Genomic DNA, 13,378 nt, shown 5'->3' with positions numbered 1-13,378 from the left:
CACATTGGTTACTCTACTAAGATGCTTATAGTTAAGGATGATCGGTGAACCCCGGCATGGTGTTTCCGATAGCTCTTCTGGGGCACTTGCATTGAGCATGACCCTACCATATATGAGGGTCAAGCTGATAATATATTGACAAGTAGACAGTAGTGCTACGCATAGAAAGAGCATGTGCATGGTGATGGTAACATAAAGTTGATATCAAAGGTTTTACGAAAACCCCGTCGGGTGCCACCAATGCTGGAGGGTGATAATAAGATAGGTGGCCACTTGTGAAGACGTGGTGCACCAAGAAATATTTTGTGTGCCTGGTTTTGGAAATGGGATTAGATTTATGATGTGTCGACCGTCCCAACCTTACATGTGCGACCACGATACCCCTTTATGGGATGGGGCTTTCTTGACTACTTAGGTCGGTGCTAGCAAAGAGGCCAAATTACTAGTGGCAGGAGTGATATGTGGTCACTCTCGTGACGGGGTCGTACCAGGTAGGTCGACTATGCCATTTTTACGTGTTCCGGGCACACCGTTGGTCCCCGCATGGATGATACAGTCTAGAGTTGGTGCTCGTAAGACGTAGATCATGTGGGATGGGTACTAATCGAGTGGACTCTTTGTCTAGTGTCCTCAGGGGAAGGCAATGATTGGGTACTTACCTCGGGTATGTTATATACCGTGAGTCGTGGATGACACGGAAGTTTCCTGGATCTCGTGGGTACAGCCACTACTGGAAAACAGATTTTTGCCATCTGCCTAGTCTTTGCCGTCAGCTAGCTGATGGCAAAGAGTGTCTTTGCCGTCAGCTTCAGCAAAACAAACGGCAAAGCACAGGCTGATGGCATAGAGTGTTTTTGCCATCAGTCACATCTTTGTCGTCTGCTAGCGGACGACAAAGAGTCCGGAGGCAGACGACAAAGATGTAGATGGGCCCACCTGACCGCGGGGTGGTTAGTCAAACTGAAGTTAGACCTTTCTCGTCTGCTAGCGGATGGCGAAGAGTTCGGTGGTAGACGGCAAAGAGTCTAGACTCTTTGTCGTCCGCCGGCAGACGGCAACGCGCTAACTCCGTTAACGGATCCTTCCTTCCTCCCTACCCCACCCCTCTCTCTTTGTAACGGTCACCCTGCGTGCCCCTCTCTCTCTCTCCCAATCCACGCGCCCCTCTCTCTGTAACGGCCGCCGCAACCACCGTCTCCCCGCATCCCCCGTCGTGCCGCCACCCCTGTCACCCCCACCGCCGCCCCTATCGTCCCCGCCGCCACCGTCGCGCCACCACCACCGTCCCGCCGCTGCCCCACCTCGCCCCCGCTGCCACACCACTGTCGCGCCGCCACCCCTGGCGCCCCCGGTGCCGCCCCGCCACCCCCAACACCCCGGCCCCTCCACAGCCGCCCCTCCCGGTGATCCCCCACACCCCCACCCCCACCCCCCACCCGCATTATTTTTAGTAGTTTTATTATTTTTAGTAGTTTTAGTAGTTTTAGTAGTTGTTATTGTTAGTAGTTTTAGTGGTAGATTTAGTTAGGTTAGTAGTTTTATTTAGGTTAGTTAGTTAGCTTGGTTAGTTAGGTGGAGGAGGAGAAGGGGAGAAGAGGAGGAGGAGGAGGACGAGAAGAGGAGAAGAAGAAGAGGAGTAGGAGGAGGAGGAGGACGAGAAGAAGAAGAAGAAGAAGAAGAAGAGAAGAAAAAAATAAGAAGGAGAAGAAGAAGAAGAAGAAGAAGAAGAAGAGAAGAAAAAAAATAAGAAGGACAAGAAGTAAAGAAGAAGAGAAGAAGAGAATAAGAAAAAATAAGAAGGAGAAGAAGAGAAAAAAAGAAGAAGAAGTTGTTTTTTTAATGTTTGGTATTTCGTGGTAGCTAGATTCGTTTTTAGTTACTTAGTGGTAGATTCTATTTTTGTTATAGTGGTAGATTCTGTTTTTGTTATTTTTTTGCTGCTTAGTCCTATCTAGGTTTAGCGATAGGTTTAGTTAGCTTGGTTAGTTAGGTTAGTTAGCTTAATAGAAAGAATAGGAAGAAGAAGAAGAGGAGGAGGAGGAGAAGAGGAGAAGAGGAGGAGGAGGAGAAGAAGAAGAAGAAGAATAAGAAGAAGAAGAGGAGGAGGAGAAGACAAAAATAAGAAGGAGAAGAGGAAAAGAAGAAGAAAAGAAGAAGAGAAGAAGAAGAGAAGAAGAATACCTTCTCCTCCTCCTTCTTCTCCTCCTTCTTCTCCTCCTCCTCCTTCTCCTTCTTGATTTCTTCTTCTTCTTCTCCTCCTCCTCTTTCTTATCCTCTATTTTATTCTCCTGACCTTATTTTCCCCAACAATGAGATAATTAGCCCATTTAGCTACAAAATAGCATGAAAACCTTGGTTAGCTCATGAATATTATATTCTTAACTTGTTTTCCTCTAAAATGACATAATTAGAATATTTGTGTTGATCGGGTGGATTTACATGTGATAGTTGTCGCGTCGCTGTGAGGTCTGTTGTGCAAAGACCTGCCCGTGCGTTGTACGAGCTCCGCCCCTGAATTCGTGGGTCAGTACAACTTTCATCTCTTCCCCACCCCTTCATTTACTGTGGCTTGGTTTCCGGATGAAACTTTCTAGATTTAGGTAATTAAATTAATTTATCAGTATGCATGACCAGTATGCTTCTCCCGTTCGAATGGGCGACATCTATAAATATGCATGTCTTTGCCTATTTATAACCGCCATCCTTTCGTATTGTCGAACATTATCCATGGACAGCCAGAGTATGTGTAGATTGGGTTCGTTTTCCCGTATGCTGTGCTCTGGATCCGATGCGGAATTTTGTCAGTGCCTCCCTGTTGTTCTTCGGATGCACATCCTCTCTGTTTATTGCAGAGACGTGTATCAGGAGAATAACGGGGAGGTGCTACCGAAATTTTGCATTGGATCCGGAGCAGAGCATGGAAAAACGAACCCAATCTACACATACCCGGGTGGGATTAGGACCTATCTTTACCTATTAGCGTGTAGGTTGCTTGGACGTAATAAAAATGGCGAACCTGATTAACCGATGAATATAAATCCTAAATTATATATAAATATATTTCTTCTGTCTTTAGTAGCTAGGCAAGATGAGTGATCGTGCGTTGATGTATACCGGTCACCCTAGTCAGAAAGAGATGACGAAAGAATGGTTTGAAAAAGTAAGGAATTTGTGAAAGCCGCATTCGCAAATGGCCACGAAAGAAACTATTGCCCCTGTCCTGGATGCGATAACTATAAAAAGACGACAGAGGCTGTAATGATTAAACACCTGCAGAGGAGGGGTTTTAAGCCTAATTATACGGTGTGGACATGTCATGGTGAGTCTATACAATGCACAAGAGCTGAGGTGGTCCGTCGTCGCACGGACGAGCATGGTACCGGATCGAAGACATGGTGCAAGACTTTGATGATGCTCGGGATTCGGAAGATGAGCTGGAGGAATCTGGAAAGGCCTTTTATGAAATGTTGGAGTCTTCAAAATGTCCTCTGCATGAGCACACTAAGCTCTGTCAGCTGGATGCAATTGCACAAGTAATGGCTCTGAAGGCTTAGTTCAACTTGGGAAGAGAATGCTACGACACGATGATGACACTATTTGGACGCTTCCTACCCAAAGGCCATGTCATGCCTGCAAACATGTACCAGTCAGACAAAATACTTCGTGTATTTAAGATGCCCTATGAGAAGATAGATGCATGTGAGAAAGGATGTGTCTTATTTAGGAAGGAGTATGCACACTTGGACTATTGTCCCAATTGCGAGTCTTGCAGGTATCTTGTGGTAGACAACGGTATGGGTGAGAAGAGGCAGACCAAAATCACAGTTAGTGTTCTTAGGTATATGCCAATCGTACCAAGACTTCAACGTCTTTTCATGGTCGAAGAGACAGCCAGACAGATGACATGGCACAAATTGGGTGAAAGAACCAAACTAGATGCGGATGGGAATAAGATGGTGGTACACACATCGGATGGGGAAGCGTGGAAACATTTCGATGGATTGCATCAGGATAAAGCGGCAGATCCAAGGAATCCTCGAGTCTGCGCCGCCACGGATGGTTTTAATCCCTTCGGCATGACGGAACCCAATACAGTTGTTGGCCTGTATTTGTCATTGCACTCAATCTCCCCCCCGGGTAGATTATGCAAAGAAAGAACATATTTCTGACGTTGATAATTCCAGGGCCCAATTATTCGGGGAAGAATATGAATGTGTACCTGCAACCGCTTAAGGATGAATTGGAAGAAGCTTGGGATAATGGAGTCAAGACATACGATGCTGCTAGAAAAGAAAACTTCAAAATGCATGTGTGGTACATGTACTCTATGCATGACTTGCCAGCGTATGCGCTATTCTCTCGATGCTGTGTGCATGGAAGGTTCCCGTGCCCCCAATGCAAGACAGCTCTTTCAGTTTCATTGGTTGGAGGAGGGTCGGAAGTATTCTTGCTTTGACTTGCATAGACAGTTCCTGGATCCTGACCATCAGTTCAGAAAAGACAAGAAGAACTTTACCAAAGGTAAAGTTATCAAAAACTTGGCACCACCTGCGTTGATAGGCCAACAGATCCTGGATCAGTTAAAGGCCCTCGAGCCTGATCCAGAGCGTCCAAGGTATTTCAAGGGGTATAATTCAAAACACGCTTGGACTCACAAGCCATGATTCTGTGATCTGCCTTCCTTCAAAGACCTCCTTCTTCCACACAATATCGACATGATGCACACTGAAAAGAATATCGAAGAGGCTATTTTTGGTACATTGTTCGACATAGATGGGAAGACAAAGGATAATACTAAGGCTAGAGTCGATCAAGAGACACTATGTCATAGACCGTTACAAAACATGCGAGAAGGCAAAGGAAAGCAGAAGTGGTCGAAGCCAAAGGCCTGGTTCAATCTTGGAAGGCCAGCTATGAGGGAAATTATCTTGTGGGTCAAAATGCACTTGATGTTCCCCGATGGGTATGCAGCGAATCTAAAGAGGGGAGCGAGTCTTGAAAAATTAAAAATCTTTGGTCTCAAGAGTCATGATTGGCACATATGGCTAGAGCGGGTAATGCCGGTGATGTTACGTGGCTTTATTCTTGCGGATGAATGGCTAGTAATGGTGGAGCTGAGCTATTTCTTCCGTGTTCTTTGTGCGAAAGAATTGTCGCCTGGCGTGGTAGAAGACATGGAGGATTTTCCACCGGAGTTGTTGTGCAATTTAGAGAAGATCTTTCCACTGGGCTTCTTTAATCCAATGCAGCATTTGATTTTACATCTACCGACCGAGGCAAGATTGGGTGGGCCCGTGCAAGATCGTTGGTGCTATGCAACTGAGAGGATGCAGAAGACCCTTCGAGCTAAATGTAAAAATAAGCGTAGAATTGAAGCATCGATGGCTGAGGCATTCATTACTGAGGAGGTGGCAAACTTTGTGACAGCGCACTACGAAGCCAAAAATCATCATTTGCATAATCCGAAGCCTCGGCACAATGATGCAGACCCTAAAAAAGGTGGGTCCAACCTCAGCCTATTCAAAGGGAAGCTCGCACCAGCCGGTGCTTCGAAACCAATAACGTTGGATGTCGAAGAATGGCGGAACATTTCGTTGTATATCTTCAACAACCTAACTGTCGTGGTTTTGTCACGGCAGATGTCCTCGTGAAAGGACTTAGTGTTGGAGCCATCGCACCTTGGTGGCGACTCAAAGGGGTTATGTGGGAACGAGACAGATTTACCCAGGTTCGGCCCCTCGTCAAGAGGTAAAAGCCTACGTCCTGCTTAGAGTTTGTATTGATGATGTTTCGATTACAAGGGGGCGTAACTCGCCTGACCTAGCACTCGATAATTTCTAACCTACCCTCTCCTTCCCGGGGACTCGCCTTTATATACAGGCCGAGTTCTTAGGGTTTACAAGGGTCCTTTCCTTTACACAAATCATGATTCTTCCGATCTCTAAATCGCCATCTTTCCAAGACTAGGAGATCTTCTCTACTATGGACTTCTCCCAAAGCTCCTAAACCGCCATATGACTCCCGGCCTTGCTGGACCAAGGCCGGAACCACTCGGAGATGAGTCACCAACTTGGGTGACCCGGCCCAACTAGGGTGGGTTACCCAACAGATAATATCCCCAACATTAGGCCCCAGATTGACTAGAATTTTTTTCACGCCAATATCCTTACTCAGTCAGGGGCGATTCATCTCACTCTTTTTGCGCACCATGCATTTAAACCGCCATCTGTTGCGGAAAACTCAAGTCGCCGAACCACTTCTCGTCGGCGCCTTCTTATCCCATTAATCCCGGAAGAGATGATGACGTAATCTCCAACGGATCCTTCGGTATCGCTATCCCGAAAAATTCTGGGCGCCATGACGGCGAATATTTATCTTTTTGGTAGTTACCGCTCGTGGCGCCTCGATCCTGGCGCTCGACCTGATAAATAGGCGGGAGGAGGAGACAGGGCACATTTCCACCTACCCATCTTGTCACCCTCTTCTTCCTCGCTGTCACACCGAGAGCTTCGTCGCCACCCGAGAGTTCCGTCGCCCCCCGAGAGTTCCGTCGCCGCCCGAAAGTTCCGCCGCCGCCCGAGAACTCCACCGTTGCCCGAGAACCTCGTCATCGCCCGATGGCTTCACCGTCGTCCGAGAACTTCGTCGCTGCCAGAGATCTTCTCCGCCTCTTCGAGATCTTCGTGGCCGTCTGAGATGTTCTTCACCGTCGGGGAACTTCCGAACGCGCGACGCTCACCGTGAATCTCTCTTCGGACACCCCTAGCCGCACTTACCAGGTCAGCCTCCCGCCATTGTAGGCAGATCTAAGCTTTTCGAAGTTCATGTCCACAGTTCCTTTTAGAACATCACGAATAGCTTCGTAGTTCCCGGCTAGTTGGTGGTAACGATAGGCGAACACAGCAACATTCTCCATATCCCCAGTTGTTTAGGCTTGATCGCAAACTTAAAAAGGCTTCTCACCGTATCAACCACACTGTTTTTCACCCTAGTCATAGGCCGTTTTATCCAGACCTTTTCGCATCCATTTCTGTCTGACCGGTAGATCCATATATTATTGCTTGTCGCGTGGAACCTGTTTATAGTTTCATACTTCACCATCTTGACAAACACTACTGAAGCTCTGAAAAACCTCTCCTTTAAGTAGTATGAATTTCATAAGTCGCCCTGGTACCCTGACCCGGACCTTTATCGGCGAGTCAAAAAACTCTTTCAGTTATCAGGCAGACTGTTTTGGCGAGTCAAATGATCTGTTTCACTGATCAGTAGATATTTGGCGAGTTAATTTACCCGTAATTTTGTCCCTTTGTAGCATGGGCACTGTTTTCAAAAGTGATTGGCTCCCGACCAAGGTTGACGATACTCTCCTTAATAACTATGTGCAAACGGGGAATCTGGACCCTCAAGAGGTTATCGGTTGGCGCTCCGGGTTAGGAGAGGAGATCCCCAACCCGAAAGAAGGGGAGATTGTTGTTTTTGTTGAACATCTTGAACGAGGTTTTAAGCCGCCCGGATCAAAATTCCTCAGAGATGCCCTGACCTTTATGAATGTCCGTCTTCAGGACTTAGGACCTAACTCGATGAGAAATTTATGCCAGTTCCAGGTGTTCTATGAGGCCTACTTGCGGATGGAACCCTCAGTTCCTTTATTCTGGTACTTCTTTCATTTGAATCGCCAGACAGAATTTTCCAACGGCCCTAGTTTGGAGTTTGGAGGTGTCAGTGTGCAACGCCATAGGGATAGTTCATTCCCGTCACTCGCCACGCCAAGCCATCCCAAAGGCTGGGGCGAGTCTTGGTTTTACTGCCAGGAGACTTCGCCTGAGGGTGAGAACAAGCTTCTTGGCTATAGGAAGGATCGCCTTCCAACAAATTTCAAACTCCCGGACAAGCTCACCGAAGAAGAGGAGTCAGACTTTATCCCAGTACTATCCGAGTTAAGATCTCTGACAAACAACGGCCTTACTGGGGTTGACTTAATCCGCTGCTAGGTCGAATGGCGTATCCTCCCTTTAAGTCGCCGGGACGGCTTAATGTGTGATTTTGATGGTACCCTGGATCACCCTCAGTGCTACTTCCACACAACACTGACAGAAAAGGATATTGTAACCATTATCAAAAAATTGACCGGCGAGCCAGCAGCCAAGTGCGGTCAAATAGGTCTTAAACCGTTCTGCAAGATCAACCCGGCACCAAAGGTAAATAACATAACCCGCCACTTGTTTTTATTCCTTCCGTCTTACTTGGGCTAAAAACTCTTATGAATAAAAAATACCGTTTCAGAAAGGTGACAAATTCTGGTCCAAGAGGCCAAAAAAGATGGCCATGCAGCAAGCCAGGCCGCCCCCGAAGAAGAAGTCCAAGGGCAAAGGCAAAGCCGCTGTCACTGAGCCTTCTGACGCCGATGAATCCCAAGTCGGCGACGTACTTTCAGAGGTAAAAATCCATCCTCTTTCAACTCGCCCTTCATTGTTGACAGTTTTGTATTTACGCCTGTGTAACTCTTGTGTAGAATGAGGAAAATGAAAGCCAGGAAGACTCCATAGAGGTAATTTCTGTTTCCTCCGACTCATCTTTCCTCCACCTAAGCCGGCCAGGCGAATTTGTGGGAAAGTTCCCTTCTCACACCCAAATGCTTGTTTGGATCCAAATTTCCTTCTGAAGAAAGCGCAACATGCCTCAAATCGGAAAAATCGAAGTCATTCTGGAAACTTGGTGTCCGGGTTACCAACAAGAACCAAGAAAAGGAAAAATGATGTATCTTTTAATAGCACCTCTTCATTTCCATTTGGATCGTGTTTATAACTCGCTCACATCTTGAAGTGTTATTTTTGCAGAGTTCTCCTCCTTCATCCGGCGACTCAGTGATGTCAGCACTCCCACCGATGATCCGTGTCCCAGGGTAAGTCTTTTATTACTTTTACCTTGTCCTGATGGTGGTAATGTCTGTTTCTTTAAGCACACCCTCTTCTCCCCTTAGGGCACAGGCAAAGAAGAGGAAAACTGGCGGGTCAACTCCCATTATAGCTTCGGAGGCTATTGAAAAATCGGCGCCGATCCAGGATAACCTGGACCAAGACAAACCTGAAGATCAAGTGGATCTCCCAAGCTCGCCCAAGGAAACCATGGAAACGCCTAACCCGCCAAGTCCATTGAAAACAACAGAAGACCCAGACGCTGTAGTCATCACCGGCACTCGCTTCTCTAAGCCGGCCACAACAGTTTTATCGAAGCATGTATCATCATCAACTCAACCTGCTTTTGAGCATGAACTTTCCAAGGCTAAGCTCTCCCAGTATGAGAATATTGAATTCAAAGAACTATGCTCTGGCTTTGCAAGTTGCCTGGAGGCGAGTTATGAGATGGGAAAAAGACTGCTTCTTATGCTCAAGAACAAACATGAGGTACGTCTTATTGCACACTGTATTATCCTCATTAACCCCCAAGGGTCGGGCCATCAGAAAAAAGATGAGCCGGGTCTTGATAGTAAAAATGAATCTGTGGACCTGTAACCCCAAGGGCCGGGTCATCTGTAAAAAGATGAGCCGGGTCTTGATAATTGAAGAAAAACTTTCGACCTATAACCCCCAAGGGCCGGGTCATTTGTAAAAAGATGAGTAGGGTCTTGATAATTGAAGAAAACTTTTGACCTGTAACCCCCAAGGGCCGGGTCATCTGTAAAAAGATGAGCCGGGTCTTGATAATTGAAGAAAACTTTCGACCTGTAACCCCCAAGGGCCGGGTCATTTGCAAAAAGATGAGCCGGGTCTTGATAATTGAAGAAAACTTTCAACCTGTAACCCCCAAGGGTCGGGTCATCTATAAAAAGATGAACCGGGTCTTGATACTGTATAATTTGTCTAAAAAATTATACATTAGCCCCCAAGTGTCAGGGATGTTGCTTGCAATAATTCTGAGACTTGCCCCTTGACTATATATTTCGACAGGAATCACTTACCCAAACTGAATCAGCATTTGGCGACTTGAAGCAAAATTTAACCGATCAGTAGGATGCCCGGGCAAAATCAGAAGAGAAGTGTCAACGGATCTTATCTAAGATGGAGAAGCTAAAAGCTGACTTAAAAAAGGCTCAAGCTGATCAAGATGCCTTAATAAAGCGAGCAGAAAAAGCTGAAGCTAAATTGGATACTGTGCAACAAGAGCTGGCCAGCTTAAAGCGACATATCTCCAACATGGCACAAGCCGTCTTTGGTAAAAACCAACCCTTGACCTTGCACTTTGTAAATAAATAGCTTGTAGAAATCGCTGACCATCATTACCTCTTACACAGGTCCGAGAGCCGCCAATCTTCAGAATGATTGTGTCCTGATGCTGAAGGCGATTTATACGTTGACGGAGCAACTGTATATCGGAAGTGTGCTGACCGTGAAAGCAGTGATGGGTGCCAAGGAACCCATAACATCAATAAAGAAGATGCTTGGCTTCTTATCTACTCTTCCTCCTCAGATTGGTGAGCTAACTCGGTCTGCCGCCCGAAAAGGAGCACTGACTACGCTGAGGCAGTGTTTGGCGTATGCTCTAGAAATAAACCCGGAAGAAATGGCGGCGGGCTTTCCCCAGCTCAAGGATGACGGGTCAGAATTTGCTGAAGAAGATTACCAGCGTGTTCTCAAAGAATCCCGTTTGGCAGCGACTCAGCTTGCTGCAAGCTTGGATTTATCAAAATACCAAGCCGCCTATGACAACAAGAACAAGAAAGTTAACCCGCCAACCTTTGTAACGACCAGCTTAACTCCGCGTCGACCCAAGAATCCTTTTGACTTGGAGGTGGATCTCTCATCAGTGCTGAACGATGAAGATGAATTCGCCGCGTTATCCAAGTGTAACTGGGTACTGGGCGACTTGCAAATTGAAGTCGGCCAGAGCTCGTAGCAGGCTGATCCGAGGACATCAGCAGAATAAAACTTCATAGATTTGGCCATAAGAGCCATCTAATAAGTCTTTTTAGAGATCAAACTGCTTCTGTGATGTCTTGAAAAACCCTTATGTCGCCCTTAAGGTGCTTTAAAGTGCTTGACCCGCCGGCGAGGCGTTTTTATGATGCTTGACCCACCATGGCTAGAATGATTTTGAGCATCAACCTGTTAGGCTTGAAAACATATATCAAACCATCTCAGTGAGTAATGGATGATAATAAATAATAATCGACCCAAGATATTTGAGGCGAGTCAGAAAAAAGTCTGAAAGACCTTGTGGCAGTGCTAGGAAGGTAAAAAATAGCAATTTCGTCGGCTCATCAGGTCGCGACAGGATAGGACGAGTTAAATAAACTCAAGTGCTACCCGAGGGAGACTTTTGTATCAAAAGCTCAAGTATTTAGACCGGCTGATCAGGCACAAGTCAAGTTTCAGTGAGGTGGGTTCAATGAACCAATGGTTTCTCTATTTTCCATGTGAGGCGCTAGCCAGTACCAGACATGTTTTAACCAAGGCGAGTTCAGGATCCATGAGCGGAGTAACTCGCCAAGAGTTCACGGGTCCATATGGCGATTCGGCCAACACATAGTCTAGTATAACCATTTGTAATGCGGTAATTTTTTGCAGGCCAAGTGGGTAGTAAGGCTGATCTCAGTGAGAGGAAGCCCCCAAGTGACCTATGATTAAGGGAAAGACCGTCATAGGATTGTAGAAGCGTATACGCTATTATCACAAAATGACTTGAGAACAAACTGCCCTCAAGTAAGTCGGCCTAATCCACAGAATCATATAAGGCGCCTATGTTTGAATCGCGCGCTTGTGGCGACTTCAATCCTCTTTGGCTTATCGATACCCAGTTTTGTAATATGCGCATCGTGGTGACTTAAGCTCTTTGGTATGGATAGCGTCCATGTTTGGGTGACTTGTTGATGAATAAAAATAAAGATCCATATCTTTCAATAAGATGAATTAGCAGGAAAGCCCCCAAGCTGGGAGGCGTTAATTTTATTGCTTTATAAGAAATGAAAAACTTACAAAATGTAGAGCTAATAGCTCAAGTGTAATAAGGCCGCAAGTGGGCTATGTTCCAGGGGCGAGTTGACTCAGCCTCCGTGGTTGGCCGATTAGGCCGTAGATCCACCAGATAGTAGGACCCGTTGTGAAGGTTTTTGCTGACGACGAACGGTCCTTCCCATGGTGGTGATAACTTATGCATGCCAGTACGATCTTGTATTAGTTGAAGCATTAAGTTGCCCTCCTGAAAAGTTCGGCTCTTGACTCGGCGGCTGTGATAACGCCGTAAGTCCTGCTCATAAATGGTCGATCGGGCTGCAGCCAAATCACGTGCTTCCTCCAAGGCGTCCAAAGAGTCTTGACGCGCCAACTCGTTGTCCTGTTCCACATAAGTGGCGACTCTGGGCGAGTCATGCCTAATGTCAGTGGGGAGAACGGCTTCTGCTCCATATACCAGAAAGAAGGGAGTAAAACCCATAGAACGGTTCGGGGTGGTCCGGATGCTCCATAGTACTGAAGGCAACTCCTCAACCAACACCCCGGGGTACGTTCCAAGGGAACCATGAGTCGGGGTTTGATTCCTTGCAAAACTTCCTGATTTGCCCGCTCCGCCTGTCCATTAGATTGCGGGTGAGCTACCGCAGAAACATCAAGCCGAATGTGCTCACGATGGCAAAACTCCTGCATCGCTCCTTGAGACAGATTAGTGCCATTATCAGTAATAATGATGTGTGGATATACGAACCAGAAGATCATTTTTTTCAAGAATTTGACTGTTGTCTCCGCATCACAAGCTCCAACAGGTTCTGCTTCAACCCACTTGGTGAACTTATGAACCGCCACCAGCAGATGAGTTTTCTTATTGGACGACATCTTAAAGGGGCCAACCATGTCTAACCCCCAGACCGCGAAAGGCCAAGTGATGGGTATCGTCCTTAGTTCTTGAGCCGGCACATGGGCCTGTCGTCCATAACGCTCGCATCCATCACATCGACGAACTATCTCCTCTGCGTCTGCATGGGCCGTCAACCAGAAGAAACCATGACGAACGCTTTTGAAACCAAGGAGCGTGACCCGGCGTGATGCCCACAATCTCCGGAATGAATGTCATTTAGAATTATGCACCCTTCTTCGGAGGAAACACATCTTTGGATAACCCCGAAACTGCTTCGTTTATATAATTCTCCACTGATGATCACCATGGATTTGCTTCGCCGAACCATTTGGCGAGCCAATACTTCATCCGTAGGTAACTCACCTCGGGCAAGATAGGCCAGATACGGAAGAACCCAATCCGGCGTAACATGGAGAGCCGCCACGAACTGAGACTCAGGGTCTGGTATTGCCAACTCCTCCTCCGAGGGCAACCTTACGGAAGGATTATGCAGAGTATCTAGAAAAACATTGGGGGAACCGGCTTACGCTGG

Source organism: Hordeum vulgare, chromosome 4H (genome assembly GCF_904849725.1).
Source record: "Hordeum vulgare subsp. vulgare chromosome 4H, MorexV3_pseudomolecules_assembly, whole genome shotgun sequence".
In the NCBI taxonomy this organism is placed as follows: domain Eukaryota; kingdom Viridiplantae; phylum Streptophyta; class Magnoliopsida; order Poales; family Poaceae; genus Hordeum; species Hordeum vulgare.
The sequence above is the reverse complement of the archived record's forward strand: the minus strand, read 5'-3'. Positions refer to the sequence as shown.